Below are 20,487 nucleotides of genomic sequence, written 5' to 3' on the forward strand. Positions count from 1 at the left end.
ACAAATCTAAGTCTCTGAAAGTTATCAGAATTAAAACATTTATAACCTAAAACATTATTCATCTGAAATAATTTGGTTAGGGCAAAGTTATTCTGGCATTTTCCTTGAAACATCATATTTTTAAGCTGAATTTTAACCCAAAAGAAAATCAATTTTAACTATTTCTTCATGTTTGATTCTTAAGTGATAAGTCCATTCTCCAAGCTTTGTCATTCTACCCTCTTCTCCGTGACTTGTTTGCATTCTGAAAGACATTCTATACTTGCTTTCCACATTACTTACAGCTTTACTACTGTTTAAACTTTTTTTCTTTTTTTGCCGATTTTAACCAATATTTTATCACAAATTTACTTACTTCCCCCCCCCCCCCCCCATTTTGGCTTCCTTAAATTTTTGGCTTATCTCCTCCAATTCTCCTGTAGCCTCTTATACCTTTTTGAAGATAACAAGAAATTACTTTTAAAAGACTCTTCTAGGGGCACCTGGGTGGCTCAGTCAGTTAAGTGTCTGATTCCAGCTCAGGTCTGATCTCACGGTTGGTGAGCTTGAGCCCCATGTAGCGCTCTGTGGTGACAGCTCAGAGCCTGGAGCCTGCTTTGGATTCTGTGTCTCCCTCTCTCTCTGCCCCTCCCCTACTTGCGTGCTCTCTCTCTCAAAAATAAACATTAAAAAAATCTTCAAAAATTCTTCTATTCCTTGTAGAAATTCATTTGCAGTAATAGACACTCCCTCTGACACTCTATGGCAATATTCTCTTTCATTTGAGATTTCAAGGGAATATACTATTTTGTTGCTTATTTTATTCATCCTCAATTAGGAAGAGAGGTATCTGTGTCAATATGTTATGAAAGAGAGTTTCGTAGAATGCTTGATGGTGATCAAACAAGACCCAATTCAAATTGGCTCCGGTGAAAAAGAGAATGTATTGACACATCTATACAAATTTCCAGATATAAACGGATGTAAGTACTCAGATGACATCAGGAGTCACTCTATTGTTCATCTCTATTCCATTTATTTTGGCATTTTAATATTATAATCAGGGTGCCTGGGTGTCTCGGTTGGTTGAGTGTCTGACTCGATTTTGGCTCAGGTCACGATTCCAGGGTCGTAGAATTGAGCCCTGTGTTGGGCTCCATGCTGAGCATGGGGTCTGCCTGAGATTTTCTCTTTTCCTCTCCCTATCCCCCTCTCCCCTGCTCATGTGCGCTCTCTCTCTAAAATAAATAAAAATAAAATAAGATTCTAATATTATATTAAATAATTAGTTTTTGTGTCACTCTTTTGTATGCCGCCACCTCTCTCTGTCTCAGTCTCTCAAAGATAAAATAAGTTTCAGGGTTCCTGTCCTTTCTGACCATTTGGTGCACAGTGAAAGTGAAATAAAGTGAGTGGAAGGAAAGTACCACGAAATACATGAACAAGGAAAGTTTTCATTTTCACAGTGCAAGGAATAAATTATGGATAATTCTGTTTAGTTGATTCTTAGGCAACCTCTCTTTAAAACAACCTCAAACAGGGCTACTGGGTGGCTCAGTCGGTTAAGCGTCCGACTTCAGCTCAGGTCATGATCTCATGGTCTGTGAGTTCAAGCCCCGTGTTGGGCTGTGTGCTGATAGCTCAGAGCCTGGAGTCTGCTTCAGATTCTGTGTCTCCCTCTCTCTCTGCCCATCCCCTGCTCACGCTCTGTCTCTCTCTGCCTCAAAAATAAATACAAAAACATTAAAAAAATATAAAACAACCTCAAACAATGCAAAGTGTTGCTGATGTGATATGTGTTTGGCCAACAAATGCTATTTGTGTATAATTTAGTAAAGCCCATAATTGTTTTTCTCTAGACTCAGCCCCTCAAATACTGATGGTACTTTGTAAGCGACTTAACTTACGTAACAGGTATAATAATAATAATAATAATAATAATAGCTAAAAAATAACTAATATTTATTAAGTGATTATTTTAAACTAAAATGCATACCACTTAATTCACAATAGGAAACTAATTATTTGGGATATTTTCCTGAAATAAGATTTATAGACACTTAATAATACTGGCTTTACTTTTCACTATAATAGGGATATATTTATGCTACCATTGACTATATGGGACATAAACAAATATGTGATATCTTTTCTGCATATTAATGAGTGATTGTCACAGTGCTCCTGAGGTATGTATTTTTTTTTAATTTTTTTGATGTTTATTTATTTTTGAGAGAGAGAGAGAGAGAGACAGAGCATGAGCAGGGGAGGGTCAGAGAGAGAGAGAGGGAGACACAGAATCCAAAGCAGGCTCTGGGCTCTGAGCCGTCAGCACAGAGCCCGACACGGGGCTTGAACCCACGAACTGTGAGATCATGACCTGAGCTGAAGTCAGACGCTTAACCAACTGAGCCACCCAGGCACCCCGAGGTATGTATTTTTAGAACACATTTGCTGTGGCTTTTACAATATTAATTGAATAATTTAGCTTTCATTCACACCAGTTCCACTGGAATATATAACATTGAATAATTTAAATTTTAACCTAATTATTTTTGTTACTACCCATTAAATAATACTTAAGTCATTTTACCGTATAAAAAGTTTATCAAATGTCCACATTGTTGATTTTTATCTAGTGCCATTTAACTTACTAGACTTACAATCTACTATAAATTTCACTCTAAAACATTGAACCTATTTCTCATCAAACTCAAAAAAAATTTTCAAGTGAAAATCACACAATGTTTGCATGAACAAAAGCCCTCTCATTTGCTTTTGCTTTCTCCCACATTCTTCCATGATGTTACTTATTATATAATTTGTAAGAAGAACCACTGATCTGAGAGCCCTTATAATAACAGGTGCAGTGGCACCTGGGTGGCTCAGTTGGTTAAGCATCCAACTTCAGCTCAGGTTATGATCTCAGGGGTCAGGAGTTCAAGCCCTGCATTGGGCTCTCTACTGTCAGAGGCAAGCCTGCTTTGGAACCTCTGCTTCCCTCTCTGCCCCTCCCCCACTCATACTCTTTCTCTCTCTCTCTCTCTCTCTCTCTTTCTCTCTCTCTCAAAATAAATAAGTAAACATTTAAAAATATCATAGATGCATTCTTTGTTTTATGATGCAGTAATTACCCACAGTGGTATAGTTATAATGTGAACAGTGTAACTATGATCTGGTAAAATGTACTCCTTGAGCATGGAAGGTATGTAGACATGATTTGTTAAATGCCAACTCATAACAGAAGAGTTCATATGAGAAGACCAACTAGAAAGCAATAGAAATGAATTCTTTTGATATCTCTGTCATCCTCTAAATGGTTTCTGAAGAAATATTGAATATTTTATGTAGTTTCTTTTTTTGATAATCCAGTTAGTGACCTTATTCTTAGTATTTCATGAAATAACAGTGCGCTCTTTATTGCCATAAAAATGAACGATACTCTTCACTACATAAAGATTGCATAAGTCACTGTATGCCTGTAAACAGGATCAAGAATTGTGCTGTGATAATTTTAGATGAAATAATTCATTTGGAACTTTATTCATAAAAATTAACATATTTGAAAATGAAGAAAAATTACTTGAAAGTCAAACCTAAATTCTTAAAATGAATAAAATATGTGTAGTATTTCAAGCTAATGCAAGGCAAAACAATGTATTCAATGGACCCAAACAATAAACTGAGGAAAATGAACATTTTTTTACTTGAAATACCTAAATTTTGTTTTTAAAAATGTTGTTGCTTTGTTGCATTGAACACTCCTCATTCCTTAATGTTATTAGATTTCTTATCAAACTAATCAATGACATTATACCAAAAAACTATCTTTCCATAGTTCTATTTTAAAGATACTGACACAGCTTAAAGTATTTGAGGAAACAGGTTTAATTTGTCATGTTGGCCTCAGAAAGAAATATATATATATGTCAAGTTACATAAATTTTTAGCAGCCTGAAATATTTATAATGGTCAAACTTTGATTCTTTATGTGTTGATATGATGGGAGTTTATGTTATTTGTATTGTTTTTCAAACTGTGCTTTCCTTGTGATTCTTTTATTGGTTTAGAAGAAGGATTATTTATCCTTTAGATAGTATTAATTTAACATGCTTCTCACTCAAAAAAGAAAGAAAGAAAGCCACTAAAATATATTCTGTTTCATTGACATCTTTTATAGTCTAAAATATACATTCAAACAGCAGTTGGAAATGTCAACTGCATTTGACACTGGCCAATTGATGAAAATGGTTCATCCTGTTGACTTAACTTCCATAATTAGACCTGTTCACCATGGCTGCTGCATAGTGTGCTTTTAGTTACAGTGACCTGTGCTATTACAAGAAATGAGTTTTGGAAATGGTCTTTATCCTCCCAAATAAAGTTAGTGCATCCAGATTTGGAAACTGACAGCGGTAATATTCCCCAACTAAAGCTGGAGCTTAGCCCTGTTATACTTATTAAAAAGCCTATTCATACAAATTAAATCCATTCCATATCCTGGCCTCTGATGACAGCTCCATTTTTTTCCTTGTCTGGTTTGAATTACCTCAAGTCTGTACCCAGAAAGAATTTATCCCTTTCAAGAGACTTCTCCAAGCCTATAATAAATTCACATGGGTCGTCCCACCAATGTAGTGAATTTGCATTATTATTTCATTATGAGTAGGAAAGAAAGCGGATTAGATCTCTTCCAGCATTGGCAGAGCCTAATTCAACCTGAACACATGATTAAAGCTGGCATTTATGACTATAACTGTCAAAGAAAACTAATTGTAAACTGAGAGCTGTGGGTAATTATGGCTTTTGGTATTAAACCATTTCTCTCCTATTTATCACAGAACCAACTACAGACTTTACTACTGTTTGGATTTAGTTGTCTGATTACTATGAACCTACTTATGCAAATGAAAATTGATTCATATTCTCAAATTAAGGGCTCTGTGTAGACTTAAGTTCAATCATGCTTTGGTATGTGTATTTTACTTTTTCTTTCCTTAAAGGTTTTTTTTCTTGGAAAAGGTGAAGTGACAATAGTACCACTGTCCCAAGACACTGCACTTTGCACTGTTTTCATTACAAACCTTGAAGCTGCCTGATAATCAGTTTGACACAAATGATATTTAAACTATCTTTCATTCAGAAATGTAAAAAAATTATCCCCTATTATGTGCACATATATATAATAAAGGTTTTAGAACCATTTATGTGCATGTTAATATATTTTATGTTTACATGTATTTACATGGGTATGAATAATTATGCACATAGAAAATATACACATATAACTATGCATATAGAAAGATATGTATACTACACACACACACACACACACACACACACACACACACGCATTAATGCATGCACATGCACACAAACATATGGATATATCACCACTTAACATTATAAGCCCTTAATTATGTAACAAATATCTTTATAATTTTATGGGAAGCAGTATGGGGTAGTGGCCAATCATGTAAAGCACATCTATTTAGCACATCTATTCAATTCCAATTTTCCCATTTGCCAGCTACGCACATTTGTACAATTTCCTCATTTCAAAATTATCTAGACTAACTTGCATTCAGTAAGTGCTCAATGTGGGCTTTTAGCTAGTTTTATAAAATGCCATTTTTGTGACAGTGAATCACTGTGTATGAGTTTGTGTGGCAATGTATTTTAAGGTGGAAATATAATAGTGATAGGTATAATTCAACTATACGCTTCAATTTTATGGGGCAGTTCTAATTCATGAAATTGTATTCAGCAAAGGCAATTATTTAAAAGCTTAAGTAGCAGAATTTAATTTTTGTAACTGTGAAAATCATTTATGAATAATAAATTACACATCAAAGGAAAAAAATAATTTCTTTTGTCTAGTGCCCTGGTTTTCAGTTCAGGGAATAGTTTCACTGAATCATATGAAATATTACTGATAATGAGTGAAATGAATTATATGTTGATAAGAATAGGCTATTTTAAAATATCAAACAGTGGGAAGTGTTGCTATTATGGATATTAACACAGCTATAGTAGGCACAGACACTCCATTGACACTTGGGTTTTAAGGAAACAAAATGTTTCATTGAGAAAAGCAAAAATATTTTGAAAATGGGATGTGTCATTGAGAATGCTCAGCTCAATTACCAAAATTGAATTTTATCACTTCTGAGGGTCAAAAAAGATAATATTTTATTCACAATCATTCAGCAATATGACACTGGAACCATAGATTATGGGATTCCTTAAGTGTACCAAGTTTTGGTATTTAATCTACTCAATAAATATGAATGATTAAAATCATTCCTACAATGAAAAGTAATGATATTAGTTTAAAATCAACTTCAGATGACATATGCAATAGTTACACATGTAGACTTTTGAATCAAGAACTGTTTTTCTTATCCTTTTCTTTTTCTTTATGAAATAAAAGAACTTTTAAAATTATCCTTTGTCTCATGACCCTACTGATAAGTCTTTGTGTTGATGTATTACCTTTCCATAACTGTGCATGAACATAAATATTTTGGCAGTTACATTAAATGTGCACATATGTTGTGTGTGCCACTTTTTCACTTATAACTCCCTCATAAACACTAATTCATGTTTTTACATAATCTCTATATCAATGAAGTGACCCCTTAAAATGTCATTGAATCAATATGCCAGTATTGATATCAATATCAATAAATTTACTGAAATATGCCTTACATTTGTGAGACATTTAGGCTGTTTTAAAACTGCTATGTATGTAGGCCACTAATAAGACTTCAGAGCATACTTCTTTACTTCAATCATTTACTTAGGCTTAAATATTTGGAACCAATTACATTTTAAAAAATGTTCATTTATTGAGAGAGAGAGAGAAAGAGAGAGAGAGAGAGAAAAGCATGAGCAGGGGTGGGGCAGAGAGAAAGGGAGAGAATTCCAAACAGGGTCCATGCTCAGCACAGGGCCCAACTCAGACCTTAATCTCACGACCACAAGATCATGACCTGAGCTGATATCAAGTCAGACTCTCGACAGACTGAGCCACCCAGGCACCCCTAGAATCAGATTACATTTTTGAAAGGTATGAGACTATAGTTTTCCAGTTTTTTCCAGATTATTCTACAAAGGATGATATAAGCAATAAGGCTTTTCCTAACAACATCATAGTGTCATTTTGGTTTTGTTTTTATTATTTTTTAAATCTGTCAATGGTATATAAACATTAAAATGCACCCCAAGTGTTAGGTGAAAGACCAAAGATAACAAATCAATAATTATAAAAACAAGTTCATTCTTTGTGTATACATTAAATGACATCTAATTGTTTGGACTTTACTTTCTGACAGCTTGCACTTTGCTTATGGGCCCTGAAGGACCACTGATAAATAAATTTTGCTTGCATTTCAGAAGTCTTAATTTCATATTAAAATGACAACCTGAGTCAACATGTCTGATGGAAACAACTTTTCTCAGGAAGAAATAAAAGCTTCATTACAACATTTAGTTTCTTTAACTGAAGTTAAAGTGAAAAGATATATTTTAACATGTGCTTATTCTCTTGTAGAGGAAAATACTTGAGTCAATGTACAAACTAATCATTAAAATTAAAGCTTATATAGTAAGTAGCTCAAAACACAGAGACATATTTCCTGACATATTTTCTAATTCAGATCATGGTGTGTCTAGATGAAAATTATTTGCCCAATACAGCTAGAATAACTTTGAATGAGAGAAACAACTTTTTTTTTCACAATGATGTCATCATAAGTTCCTGTAATTCAATGATGATTTAGTAATAGAATTTTCACCTAAATATAATTCTTAGATGAACTTTAAATTTTCTACAAAAAACAAATTCCAGTGTAGAATTATATTTCTTCCTTGTAGCAAAAACATTTCTAGAATTTCCTCTCATGAATGTAAAATGCCAGTGTTTATAGTATCAGATAAAATTTTTCAAAAGTGTTACTTAACATTTGTATACACATTAAGTACTCTAATTAGATATTTCGTTAGAAACACAAGTCTTTGGGGGAGGAGCCAAGATGGTGGAAGAGCATGAAACCTTTTTGTGTGTATCGCGTCCATGAAATACAGCCAGACCAACAATAAACCATCCTACACACCTAGAAAACTGATTGGAAGATTAACACAACAATCTGCACAACCTAAACCACAGAATTCAGCAGGTACACGGCGTGGAGAGCTGAACCTGGGGATCAAGAAGTCCCGAAGGTAGGGAACTACTTTTGCAGGCAGGGAGAGGATGGAGACTGGGGAGAGTAGCTGGAGAGAAAGTGGAAAATTGGAAGCAGCCACAGGGACTAAACTAAAAAGGGAGAAATGAGAAAGGAGAGGGTTTAAATTCCATTAAGACTGTAAACAAGGGGAGTGCAAAGGCTGCAACTCTGCAGCTTGATACCTGGCAATGCTCTGGTGGAAAGGGCGAATCCCCAGGAACAGAGTGGGATCTGGGAGGTTCTCGGGCCACACAGGGAAAAGCAGCTTCACTGCTGAAAGGACATTTGGTAGAGACTGTTGAAGCCACCTGGTCCCAGCAGACCCCAGAAGGTGGCCACATTTGCTGGTGCTGGGGCAAGGTCGTTAAGGGTGAAGCCTGGTGCCAGATGTGTGTTGTGATTTTCCATAATCCCTGAGACTCTGATGCTACAGTGTCTCACAAACATTTTCTGGGACAGGCTGGCACCTGGCCGCAGTCTCAGGGCACTGGCAACAACAGGGTCCAGCGAGCATACCTGGGTACAGCCGATATTCGGCCATTGCTCATTCGGCAATTGCTTGGTGAGACCCTCTTACAGAGGGGCAGAACGGGCCAAAGCCACAGTCTGTCGGAAGTAGGGGGTTGGGGAAAACGGCCGCATCTGAGACAAGGCTTGGGAGAGAGATGCTGCCTGGGGCCTGGTCATGGAGAGTGAAGAAGCGGGGAGTGGACGAGAGCTGAAGACAGAGGACAGGTGCACAATTGCTGATCCAGGAGAACAGACTAGGTAGCTGGGTCATGACATTTTCACCGCTCCCACGCATGTGCATACGCACCTACGAGCCCCACAACAATCCACCCCAGTAGGCTAGCAGCGTCATCTAGTGGAGAGCAGAGCTGTTACACTGAGCCCTGTCCAACTGGGCCAACCTCGCTCTTCAAAAACACAAGTCTCACCGCCAGCTTAATTTATGGACTATAAAGAGCTACATAGACTGACTTCTAGAGAAAAACGAAGCAATTTCAGTCCTACTGCAATCTGTTAGTAGGTTCATCTGTTCAATTTTCTTTCTTTTTTTTTCTTTTCCCCTTTATCTCTTTTACAATTCTTTTCTTTTTCTTGAATACAGAAAGAGAAAAAATTCATTTTTATTTTCAATTTTAATTAAAAATATCTTTAATTTTTATTACTATACTTTTTAAATGCTTAGTAAATGTGTGTAAATGTTTTCAATTTCTACTTTACTTCCATCATTTTATTTTAGTCGACTTCAGTGTACTCACCTTTTCAAATTCTCAACTTCCTTTTTTCTTTCTTTTTCTCTTTTTCATCTTTCATTTTTCTTTTTCTTGAATACAGAAAGAGAAAAACTTCATTTTTACTTTCAATTATTATTAAAAATATTTTTATTTTTTATTACTATATTTTTTGCTGTATGTAATTTTTTTCAAATTCTATTTTACTTCCATCATTTTATTTTAGTCTACTACAGTGTATTCACTTTTTCAAATTTTCAAATGATTTTTTCTTTTCTTTTTATCATTTTTTATTTTTCATTTTTCTTTTTTCTTAAACACAGAAAATGAAAAGATTCCTATTTATTTTTTTATTCAAAATATTTTTCTTTAATTTTTCTACTACATTCTTTTTTTTAATTTTTTTTTCAATGTTTATTTATTTTTGGGACAGAGAGAGACAGAGCATGAACGGGGGAGGGGCAGAGAGAGAGGGAGACACAGAATCGGAAACAGGCTCCAGGCTCTGAGCCATCATCCCAGAGTCTGACGCGGGGCTCGAACTCACGGACCGTGAGATCGTGACCTGGCTGAAGTCGGACGCTTAACCGACTGTGCCACCCAGGCGCCCCTCTACTACATTCTTTATTTTGTGTATATTTTTTCAATTTCTATGTTACCCCCATCATCTCATTTTGGTCTACTTCAGTGTATTCTTTTTATCAAATTCTCAAATGATTTCTTTCCCGCAACCTTTTTTTCCCCCTCTAATCTTTGAAACCACTTTCAACACCCAGAACAAAACATACCTAGGATCTAACATCATCTATTCGAAATTTGTGTGTGTGTGTGTTTTTAATTTTTAATTTCAATATATTTTTTAATTTTTTTTATTTCAATTTTCTACCTCATTAATTCCTTTTCTCCCTTCAAAATGACAAAACGAAGGAATTTACCCCAAAAGAAAGAGCATGAAGAAACTACAGCCAGGGATTTAACCAACACAGATACAAGCAACATTTCTGAACCAGAATTTAGAATCACGATAATAAAAATACTAGCTGAAGTCGGAAATAGATTAGAATCCCTTTCTGCAGAGATATAAGTAAAAAATAGCCAGAATGAAATTAAAAATGCTATAACTGAGCTGCAATCATGGATGGATGCTGCAGAGGCAAGGATGGATGAGGCAGAGCAGAGAATCAATGATATAGAGGACAAATTTATAGAGAAGAACGAAGCAGGAAGAAAGAGTGAGATTAAGGCAAAAGAGCATGATTTAAGAATTAGAGAAGTCAGTGACTCATTAAAAAGGAACATCAGAATCATAAGGGTCCCAGAAGAGGAAGAGAGAAAAATAGGGGTAGAAAGGTTATGTGAGCAAATCATGGTGGAAAACTTTCCTTACCTGGGGAAAGACACAGACATCAAAACCCAGGAAGCACAGAGGACCCCCATTAGATTCAACAAAAACTGATCATCAACCTGGCATATAATAGTCAAATTCACAAAATACTCAGGCAAGGAAGAATCATGAAAGCAGCAAGGGAAAAAAAGTCCCTAACCTACAAGGGAAGACAGATCAGGTTTGCAGCAGACCTATCCACAGAAACTTAGCAGGCCAGAAGGGAGTGGCAGGATATATTCAGTGTGCTGAATGAGAAAAACATGCAGCCAAGAATTCTTTATCCAGCAAGGCTGTCATTCAAAATAGAAGGAAAGATAAAGAGTTTCCCAAACAAACAAAAATTAAAGGAGTTTGTGACCACTAAACCAGCCCTGCAAGAAATTTGAAGAAGGACTTTCTGAGGAGAGAAAAGATGAAAAAAAAAAAAAATATATATATATATATATATACCAAAAGCAACAAAAGAGTAGAAAGGACCAGAGAACATCACCAGAAACTCCAACTCTACAAGCATCATAATGGCAATAAATTCATATCTTTCAGTACTCACTGTAAATGTCAATGGACTCATTGCTCCAATCAAAAGACATAGCATAACAGAATGGATAAGAAAACAATATCCATCTATATGCTATTTACAGGAGACCCACTTTAGACCTAAAGACACCTTCAGATTGAAAATGAGGGGATGGAGAACCATCTATCATGCTAATGGTCAACAAAAGAAAGGCAGAATAGCCTTACTTATATCAGACAATCTAGACTTTAAAATAAAGACTGTATCTAGGGATGCAGAAGGGCATTATATCATATTCAATGGGTCTATAGACCAAGAAGACCTAACAATTGTAAACATGTGCCAAATGTGGGAAAACCCAAATATATAAATCAATTAATCACAAACATAAAGAAACTCATTGATACTAATACCTTAATAGTAGGAGACTTCAACACCCCACTCACAGCAATGGACAGATCATCTAATCAAAAAATCAACAAAGAAACAATTGCTTTGAATGACACACTGGACCAGATGGACTTAACAGATATAGTCATAACATTTCATCCTAAAGCAGAATATACATTCTTCTCCAGTGCACATGGAACATTATCCAGAATAGACCATATACTGAGACACAAATCAGCCCTAAGTAAGTACAAAAATATCGAGAACATACCATGCATATTTTCAGACCACAACGCTATGACACTTGAAATCAACCACAAGAAAAAATTTGGTAAGGTAACAAATACTTGGAGACTGAAGAACATCCTGCTAAAGAATGAATGGGCTAACCAACCAGTTAGAGAGGAAATTGAAAAGTATATGGAGGTCAATGAAAATGATAATACCACAACCCAAAACCACTGGGACATAGCAAAGGCGGTCATAAGAGGAAAGTATATAGCAATCCAGGCCTTCCTAAAGAAGGAAGAAGGATCTCAGATACACAATGTAACCTTACACCTTAAAGAGCTGGAAAAAGAACAGCAAATAAAACCCAAAATCAGCAGAACACAGGAAATAATAAAGATTAAAGCAGAAATTAATGCTATCGAAACAAAAAAAAAAACAAAAAACAAAACAAAACAGAACAGATCAATGAAACCAGAAGCTGGTTCTTTGAAAGAACCAAACGGATAAAACACTAGCCAGTCTGATCAAGAACAAAAAGGAAAGGACCCAAATAAATAAAATCAAGAATGAAAGAGGAGAGATCACAACCAATACAACAGAAATGCAAACAATAATAAGAGAATTATGAGCAATTATATGCCAATAAAATGGGTAATGTGGAAGAAATGGACAAATTTCTAGAAACATATACACTACCAAAACTGAAACAGGAAGATATAGAAAATTTGAACAGACCCATAACCAGTAAGGAAATGGAATTAGTAATCAAAAATCCGCCAAAAAACAAGAGTCCAGGGCCAGATGGTTTTGCAGGGGAATTCTACCAAACATTTAAGGAAGAGTTAATACCTATTTTCTTGAATCTGTTCCAAAAAATAGAAATGGAAGGAACACTTCCAAACTGTTTCTATAAAGCCAGCATTACCTTGATTCCAACCCAGACAGAGACCCCATGAGAAAGGAGACCTATAGACCAATTTCCCTGATAAACATGGATGCAAAAATCCTCAACAAGATATTAGCCAACTGGATACAACAATACATTAAAAAAATTATTCACCATGACTAAGTGGGATTTATACCAGAGATGCAGGGCTGGTTAAATATCCGCAAAAACAATTAACATGATTCATCACATCAATTAAAGGAAGGACAAGAACCATATGATCCTCTCAATAGATGCAGAGAAAGCATTTGACAAAATACAGCATCTTTTTTTTGATAAACACCCTCAGGAAAATAGGGATAGAAGGATCATACCTCGAGATCATAAAAGCCATATATGAACAAGCCAATGCTAATATCATCCTCAATGGGGAAAAACTAAGAGCTTTCCCCCTAAGGTCAGAAACAAGACAGCGATATCCACTTTTGCCACTGTTATTCAACATAGTATTGGAACTCTTAGCCTCTGCAATCAGATAACACAAAGAAATAAAAGGCATCCAAGTATGCCAGGAGAAGGTCAAACTTTCACTCTTTGCAGATGACATGATACTCTATATGGAAAACCCAAAACATTCCACCAAAAACCTGCTAGAATTGATTCATGAATTCAGTAAAGTTGCAGGATAGAAAATCAACACACAGAAATCGTTTGCATTCTTATACACCAACAATGAAGCGACAGGAAGAGAAATCAAGGAATTGATCCCATTTACACCTGCACCAAAAACCATAAAATACCTAGGAATAAATAAATCTAACCAAAGAGTTGAAAAATCTATACACTGAAAACAATAGAAAGCTTATGAAAGAAATTGTTGAAGACACAAAAAAATGGAAAAAAGATTCCATGCTCCTGGATAGAAAGGCCAAATATTGTTAAAATGTTGATACTAGCCAAAGCAATCTACATATTCAATGGAATCCCTATCAAAGTAACACTAGCATTCTTCACAGAGCTAGAACAAATAATCCTAAAATTTGTATGGAACCAGAAAAGACCCCAAATAGCCAAAGCAATCTTGAAAAAGAAAACCAAAGCAGGAGGCATCACAATACCAGACTTCAAGCTATACAAAAAGCTGTAATCATCAAGGCAGTATGGGACTGGCACAAGAACAGACACTCAGATCAATGGAACAGAATAGAGAACCCAGAAATGGACCCACAAATGTATGGCCAACTAATCTTTGACAAAGCAGGAAAGAATATCCAGTGGAATAAAGACAGCCTCTTCAGCACATGGTGCTGGAAAAACTGGACAGCGACATGCAGAAGAATGAACCTGGACAACTTTTTTACACCATATACAAAAATAAACTCAAAATGGATGAAAGACCTCAATGTAAGACTGGAAGCCATCAAAATCCTTCAGGAGAAAGCAGGCAAAAACCTCTTTGATCTTGCCCACAGCAACTTCTTACTCAACACGTATCCAGAGGCAAGGGAAACAAAAGCAAAAAGAACTTTGGGACCTTATCAAAATAAAAACCTTCTGCACAGTCAAGGAAACAATCAGCAAAACTAAAAGGCAACTGACAGAATGGGAGAAGATACTTGCAAATGACCTATCAGATAAAGGGTTATTATCCAAAATCTATAAAGAACTTATCAAACTCAACACCCAAAAAACAAATAATCCAGTGAATAAATGGGCAAAAGACATGAATAGACACTTCTCCAAGGAAGACATCCAGATGGCCAAATGACACATGAAAAAATGCTCAACATCACTCATCATCAGGGAAATACAGATCAAACCACAATGAGATACCACCTTACACCTGTCAGAACGACTAACATTAACAACTCAGGCAACAGCAGATGTTGGGGAGGATGCAGAAAAAGAGGATCTGTTTTGCATTGTTGTTGAGAATGAAAGCTGGTGCAGCCACTCTGGAAAACAGTAGTGAGGTTCCTCAAAAAACTAAAATAGAATTACCCTAAGACCCAGCATTTGCACTTTAGTTATTTATCCAAGGGATAGAGGTGTGCTGTTTCTAAGGGACACATGCACCCCCATGTTTATAGCAGCACTATCAACAATAGCCAAAGTATGGAAAGAGCCCAAATGTCCATTGGTGGATGAATAAAGAAAATGTGGTGTATATATACATATATATATATATAATGGAGTATTACTCGGCAATCAAAAAGAATGAAATCTTGTCATTTGCAATTACATGGATGGAACTGGAGGGTATTATGCTAAATGAAATTAGTCAGTCAGAGAAAGAAAAAAATCATATGACTTCACTAATATGAGGACTTTAAGAAACAAAACAGATGAACATAAGGGAAGGGAAACAAAAATAATATAAAAACAGAGAGGGGGACAAAACAGAAGAGATTCTTAAATATGGAGAACAAACAGAGGGTTACTTGGATGGGTTGTGGGGGGGATGAGCTAAATGGGTAAGGGGCATTAAGGAATCTACTCCTCAAATCATTGTTTCATTATATGCTAATTAATTTGGATGTAAATTTTAAAAAATAAAAAATTAAGTAAAAAAAAGAAACACAAGTCTTTACTATTTTTATTCATTGATCATCATTAATGATGTCTCTATAGGTGAGTAAGTTGATATGCAAAGAAGCTACTTATGTAAATCAACACATAAAAAAAAAGTAAAATGGAAAATATTTCATAGATTTTTTTGTGTTCTCAATAATATAGAATATAATTTCTCAGAGAATGCAATAGATATAACCAGGGATTGCCGCATTTAAGAGGAGTAACATATCATTGCTCAATTGTAGTCCAAACCCATTTTTACAGTATTTAGGAACAGAACGTCTATAACCAAAATGAGAATAAGAAAAACTGAAACCCAAAAATATTGAATAGGATCCTGGGAACTTAGCAAGCTTTAAATGACAGTGACTAAAAATCTACTACACTATAAGAAGATTCGTTCATGCTCATTGTGTGGACATCAGTGCAACACAGACTAAGTGGTGTTCATAGCGGATGTGAGAGCTCTTGGTGCATTGGCTTGCATTAAGGACTGGAGACTACATACCAAAACTTTAATTTTTGTCCTTCACTCCAGAATGCAAATTTAAATAAAATCTTTTCTAATGAGAGCCTTAGTATTACAGGGATTTGACGGGATAGTAAGAACCATGAAAATATTTTCTCTTACTATTTCTTACTTTCATTTCTTAACAGTTATATGTGTCAAAATAATATGACTTAAAAAGCCTTCTATCTTTATTTTAGTGCCAACTGCCACCAGAAGCACTTGGGCCTTCATAATGCAAATTCTAAATGACACAAATTACAGAAGATTTATTTTTTGAGGAGGACAAGGAGGGTATCTACCCCAGGGAAGCCATGCATATTTGAATAATATATGTTTATTTATTGCCCCTACTTAAATGCATTTTTGTAATGCTTTTAAATAATGCTTTCTTTAAAAGCATTAAATAGGGGCATTAAATAAGCAAATATATTTTGGAACAAATATCAGTTCTTCCCTTCTTTGTTTTGGGATACTAATAGCTATGCCTTTATTCTTTAGGCAAGATACTAGAAGAACCTTCTTTGACAACCATAGCATCCTAAGAGTAAATACACTAGGGATTTTCGGCTAGACATTTGATAGCAAAGTCCAGTTGATAAATAAACTTCATACACATGCTTAGAGCTTCTAGTTGGCTTTATAACATCTTACTCTTAAATATGAGATGGTAAGCAAGGATCAAAATATAAATAAGGAAAGTTAAGACCAAATAAATTAAAGTAATTAAAAACAAGCTATGATTCAGTAATATGTTTCTGGAAGCCACCAGCTTGGAGGCAGGAGCCGACTGTTAATATCTTCTCCCTACTCTGTATTTAGTGACTCCATGTTGGTACATTTAAATTTGCTATAGTGGAAGTACTTACGCCATTGCAAGTGGCTAACTCTAAAAATACAATGCTGTTGAAACTGCACAACTAAAGGGAGAGAAGAAGCCACATGAGGTAAGAGGTGCAGAGAGGTGGTTTAGTAGAGAAGTGGATCACAGGTGCTGAGGAGGGGAAGGAGCTCTGGTGAGAGAGAGAGAGCGAAAGGGGTGGGAAGGGAGTGAGGGAGAGGTGAACACAGGGGATTGGACAAGGAAAACACTTTCCCAAAGCCATTGACTTAGAAGATGGGAGGGACTAATTTACATGAAGTTTTATAACCAGCAGGGCTTAAAGACTGAATGGAGTTTTAGAGGTCTGAGGCATGGCTGGTGTGGAGACCTGAGGGTGCGGCAGTGTTCTTGTGGAGGAGGGCAGATAATGTGGGGCAGGATGTGACTGGAGGATCCCATGGGATGCACTCAGAGGGAAGATTCCCCATTCTTGGAGTGCATCCGGGAAATGTGGCATTGCTTCTCTGGGAACAAAAGAGCCAGTAATCACCAGTTCTGTCCCCCACTCCTCAGCACAGAAACAGAGACACTTGCTGAGGGCAGGTAACCTGGACACTGGCTCTTTGTTGTGCTTTACTGCAAAATCCACAGACCTGTGCTTTGATGCAATTGCCCTTCTGGGACAAACTTCCATTAGTCTCAGTGCAATAAGACCTTCCCCCAGAGGACCAACGCAAGTCACCTCCATGCCAGGTCCCTAAAACTTGGAGTTTTAAAACTCATCCAGCCTGCTTGAGAAAGAGTCCAAAGTACACTGTGCTGCCAGGTGGGCAGGTGGCCTAGGCAGACTAGGTGAAGTCAGATATCTGAGGGATGCCTGGGACACACAAGGGGAAATTGTTCGCTCTTTTGGGAAGGCTTCCTGGACACAACAGCTGCAAACCCCCCTCTCCAGGGAGCTGGTTAGCTCCATTTCTCTACCCAGCCCCTCAGATTAAACTAACCAGGAAGTAGCACAGCATCAACACTGCTGGCCTAAGCCTCTTACACTAAGGGCTCCCCCACCTCCCTGCCGCCTGTGCTCTGCTGGTGCCACTTTCCCCAGAGTAATGTGCCTGAGAACCAGAGCAGCAAGCCCCCCCTACCCCGCCCCAACAAGAAGACCAGCACAAATGCCCCACATGCACCAAGCCTACTGACCACAGAGTTCTGCAAAGCTTCAGCTCTAGTGGAAATAGTATCAGGTCTCTTTTAACAAGCAGACCAGAGCACACCTAGTTAAAACTCACCACACTCTGGCCAAGGTCCAAACACTCCCCACTGCAGGCAAGGAGAAACTCTGCAGAGGACTGCACTGAGGGAACGAACAGCCAAAACAGAGCAGCAGAGTGAACATAGCACACACCAGAGACACTTCCTGAAGCACCAGGCCCTGGACAGCATAACACCTCTTCTTCATAAAGTCCTTACTCTCAGGAGCAAGAAGTATAACAGGCTTTCCTATCATACACAAGAAGACAGACTTAGACAAAACGCCAAAAGGGAGGGATTAATGCCAAAAGAAAGAACAAGAAAAGGTCATGGCCAGGTGTCTAATCAAAACAGATATAAATAATATGCCCGCTCCAGAATTTAAAGCAACAATCATAAGGATAGTAGCTGAGCTTGAAAAAAATCATAAAAGACACCATGGAGTCCCATACTGCTGAGGTAAAATACCTAAAAAACTAGTCAGGCCAACTAGAAAAATGCAATAATTTAGATGAGAAACTGACTGGATATAATTACTGCAGGATAGAAGAATCAGAGAAATTAATAAGTGATGTAGAAGGTAAAATTATGAAAAATAATAAAGCTGAAAATAAGAGGGAAAGAAAAATATCGGATCATGAATGTGGACTTAGGGAGCTCAACTCCATAAAACAAAATAACATTCGTATCAAAGGAATCAGAGAGGAAGAAGAAGAGGGAAAAGGGGGCAGAAGATTTACCTGAGGAAATTATAGCTGAAAATTTCCCTTATCTGAGGAATAAAACAGATATCCAAGTCCAGAAGGCACAGAGAACTCCCATCAAAATCAACAAAAGTAGGCCAACAATAAGACCTATCATAGTTAAATTTGCAAAATACAGAGATAAAGAAAAAATGCCAACAGCTGCAAGACAAAAGAAGTCCCTAACTTACAAGGAAAGACAAATAAGGTTGGCAGCAGATCTCTCACAGAAACTTGGCAGACAAGAAGTAAGTGGCATGGTATATTCAACACCCTGAATGTGAAAAGTATGCAGCCAAGAATACACTATCCAGCAAGGCTATCATTCAGAAAAGAAGGAAAGATAAAGAGTTTCTTGGACAAACAAAATCTAAAGGAGTTTGTGACCGCTAAATCAGACCTGCAAGAAATATTAAAAGGGACTCTGAGTGAGAAAGAAAGACCAAATGTGACAAAAACAAGAAAGAAACAGAGAAAATCTCCAGAAACAATGACAAAACAAGCAGGGGAATTTAACACCCCACTTACACCAATGGACAGATTTTCTAAGCAGAAAACTGACAAGGAAACAATGACTTTGAAGGACACACTGGACTGGATGGATTTAACAGAGATATTCAGAACATTTCCTCTTAAAGCAGCAGAAAACACATTCTTCTTAGGTGAACATGGGAAATTCTCCAGAAAGATCACGTACTAGGTCACAGATCAGTCCTCAATAAGTACAAAAAGATTGAGATCATACCATGCATCTTTTCTGACCACAACACTATTAAACTTGAAGTCAACCACAATGAAACAATTTGGACAGGCAACAAATACAGGGAGAGTAAAGAAGATCCTACTAAACAATGAATGGGTCAACCAAGAAATTAAAGAGTAAATAAAAAAATATATATGAAAACATGGTGGTCCTTTAAGATGCAGCAAAAGCAGTCATAAGAGGGAAGTATAAAGCAATATAGACCTACCACAGAAAGCAAGAAAAATCTCAAACAACCTAACTTTATATCTAAAGGGACTAGAAAAAGAAAAAAAACTGAAGCCTAAAGCCAACAGAAGAAGGGGAATAATAAATATTAGAGCTGAAAAAATGATATAAAAATAAACAAAAACACAATAGGACAGATGCTATACTTTGAAAGGAGGTGCTGGTTTTTTGAAAAAATTAATAATATTTATAACCCCCTAGCCAAAGTTACAGAAAAGAGAAAGGACTCAAATAAATAAAATCACAAATGAGAGAGGAGAGATCACAATCAACACCATGGTAATACAAACAATTATAAGAGTATATTATGAAAAATTATGTGCCAACAAACTGGACAATCTGGAAGAAATTGATAAATACCTAGAAACATATAAAGTACCAAAATTCAAACAAGAAAAAAACAGGAAACTCAAACAGACTGATAACCTGCAAAGAAATTAAATCAATAATCAAAAATCTCCCAAAACACAAAAGTCCAGTTCTTCCCAGGGGAATTCTACCAAACATTTAAATAAGAGTTAACATCTATTCTTCTCAAACTATTCCAAAAAAGAGAAATGGAAGGAAAGCTTCCAAACTCACTTTATGTGGCCAGCATTGATCTGATTCCAAAACCATATAAGGCTCCACTAAAAAGAGAAACTACAGGCCAATACCCCTGATGATCATTGATGCAAAACTTCTCAATAAAATACTAGCAAATCAAATCCAACAGTATATTAAAAGAATCATTCACCA

This window comes from Herpailurus yagouaroundi, unplaced genomic scaffold (assembly GCF_014898765.1).
Source record: "Herpailurus yagouaroundi ecotype Mexico unplaced genomic scaffold, PumYag 29, whole genome shotgun sequence".
Lineage (NCBI taxonomy): Eukaryota > Metazoa > Chordata > Mammalia > Carnivora > Felidae > Herpailurus > Herpailurus yagouaroundi.